Source organism: Nycticebus coucang, chromosome X, assembly GCF_027406575.1.
Source record: "Nycticebus coucang isolate mNycCou1 chromosome X, mNycCou1.pri, whole genome shotgun sequence".
NCBI lineage: Eukaryota > Metazoa > Chordata > Mammalia > Primates > Lorisidae > Nycticebus > Nycticebus coucang.
In genome coordinates this window covers 122,627,158-122,629,876 of record NC_069804.1, presented here as the reverse complement: position 1 = coordinate 122,629,876, position 2,719 = coordinate 122,627,158, and the positions used below count along the sequence as shown (strand labels likewise).

The 2,719-nt window shown below is 43.2% G+C and overlaps 1 pseudogene; it reads left to right on the top strand.

The window, feature by feature from the left end:
• The first annotated feature begins 526 nt into the window (after positions 1 to 526).
• On the top strand, positions 527 to 1,261 carry LOC128578289 (AN1-type zinc finger protein 6-like; annotated as a pseudogene).
• Positions 1,262 to 2,719: the final 1,458 nt, after the last annotated feature.

The window sequence follows — 2,719 nt, the reverse complement described above, 5'->3', positions numbered from 1 at the left end:
GGTGCTCCTGAAGCAGAGCTTACGTAGTTGTTTTTTACTTTTGGGAAGGGGAATAGACAAGATTGACTCAAGGTGTTTGGTGGTGAGTTTTTGAGTCCTTTGAGATACTTCGTGTTCTAAGTAAGTAACAGTTGTCTGTATCCACTGAAGTTTAGACTTAGAGGCTTTATGGCATTTTTGAAGCTCGAGTTTTTAAAAGAATAAGAGTCTAAAAGGGCACCTTGTTTAGGTGGATTACAGAGTAGAAGATCATCAATGCAGTAAATCAGAGTGGACACATGGGTACAGGTTATAGAATCTAAATCAGTTTTGAGAATTTCAGAGAATATTGAGGGAGATTCACAGTATCCTTGGGGAATTTGGGCCCAAGTTAATTGTCTCCCTCTGAAGGTAAATGCACAGGGATGGGTCGACAGCCGCAGGGCGGTAGCGAGCAGCGTTTCGGCGCTTCAGCTGTCCCAGTTCACCAGCAGCAACCGGTGGTGGCGGGCATCATGTCAGGTGGAGAGAGCCGCCACCAGGAATGAATCTGAAGTCTGCTGCAGTAAAGCCCTGAAGGCTGTAAAATGTTTTCTTGCATAAAACTCAAACTTTAAGTAGCTGCTTATGAGGATAGGGAAGGCAGTAAGCTAATGTCTGTCTCAAGATACAGGACAGCTCTTTGCTCATCAATCTCAACTGTGTGTGCAACAGAGGAACATGGCTCAAGAAACTAATCACAGCCAAGTGCCTATGCTTTGTTCCAGTGGCTGTGGATTTTATGGAAACCCTCATACAAATGGCACGTGTTCAGTATGCTATGAAGAACATCTTCAAAAACAGAACAGTAGTAATTGTAGAATAAGCCCACCTGCAACTTTTGTCAGTAGTCTGTCTGAATCTTTACCAGTTCAGTGCACAGAGGGCAGTGTCCCAGAAGTTCAGTTGAGGCTAGACTCTACATCTTCATGTATGCAGCCAAGCCCTGTACCTCTGTGGATAAAGCAGTACCTGAAACAAGATCTGCAACTTGAGTATCAGATATGACATAGCAGTCATCCAAAGAGCAAAGCAAGTCTCTTGAAAAAAAAAAAATAGCTGTTTCATGTACAGGAAGAAAGTGGGACTTACTAGGTTTGAATGCCAATGTGGAAATGTTTACTGTGGTGTACACTGTTACTCATACATACACAATTGCTCTGACAATTACAAATCTGATGCTGCTGAGAAAATCAGAAAATAAAATCCAGTAGTTGTTGGTGAAAAGATCCAGAAGATTTGAACTCCTGCCTTTGACCATCTGAAAACTAAAAATTGACTTGACTTTTTTTCCCTAGTCTTTGGGAATTTAGAGCAATGTATCTTGCATAGACCTTTTAATCATGCATGCCATCAGAAGAATAGATTATTTTTGCTTTTGTTTTGAAAATGACTCTACATTTATTTCCATTGCAGTTTCTGTGACTGAAAAGACTTAAACTTTGCAAGCGTTATCCTTTAAAGATCATTTTAATTTTAGCTGAGTGCAGAGGGCTTTTATAACAAACGTGGAGAAATTTTGGAGGCCTGTGATTTTTCCAGTATTAATCATGCTTGTGTTAATCTTGCAGTTTATTTTTTCATTGTGTATATAGAGAGAGCTTTTCTCTGCAGCACAATTTCTCTTTTTGATAATGCCCTTTAGGGTACAACTAGCTATCAGTAACTGAATGTATCTTAATCATTATGTCTGCTTCTGTTTCTTCATTAACAAAGGTTATTCATATGTTAGCATATAGTTTTGAAAGGACCAAGCTAACTCCATTTTGTTAAAACTAACTCCATTTTGTCTCACAGCCTTCACTGACCCCACTTTGCCCCACAGCCTTCAATTTGCAGCTGCATACCAAAGGTGATAGGCAACCTGCTTGCATACCAAAGGTGATAGGCAACCTGCTTCCTCCCCCACCCGCAGCTTCAGTATGTCTGCCCTGAGCGATAATGGCACTCACCCTGGACCCCAGTAGTAGTAAATACTTACCCCAGGCTAATTAGCTCAGATCAAACCTTGACAACAAACATTGTCCAGTTCCCTAAGCCCCTATCCCCCCTCCCTGTTTCCTTTCTGTATCCTTAAAACTGCTCTTCCCTCTGCGGTCGGGGCTTCTCTGCCCTTCTGCTGCATTAGGAATGGAGAAGCCTAAGCCCAAGCTTGTGAATAAACTACCTCTTGCTTTTGCATCGGACTTGGTCTTCGGGTGATTTATGAGGGGTACCCGGCGACCTAGGCACAACATTTGGGGACTCAACCGGGATTTGCCCCCCCAAATCACTGAGAACCTACTCCAAAGGTGAGTGCACGTGTGCCGGCATTGTATATTTGTCTTGTCCTATTCTGTGTTGGTTTCCTTTGTTAAGTCTACAGTCCGGACGCGGAACCCCAACAGTCGGGATGTGGAACCCCTGGCAGAGTAGGAGAGGAAACGTCCCATGGATGGGAGACTGGGACGTGGAACACCCAGTCCCTGATCAAGAAGACCAGATGATTCCTCTGGTTGAGAAACAAGGTGGATTGCGACCCCTGGGTGAAGTTACACCGTTGTCTCATTTTCAGTTTTGCCTGGAAACACGTAAGGGCAGGCACTTGCTTTCTGGAAGTATCTTGTGTACTATTTGTATAGTGTGGGTCTTGTTATATTTAGAGGGCAACAGGGGACAGATGCAGATGACACCCCTTTCCCTAACTTTGGCTCATTTCCAG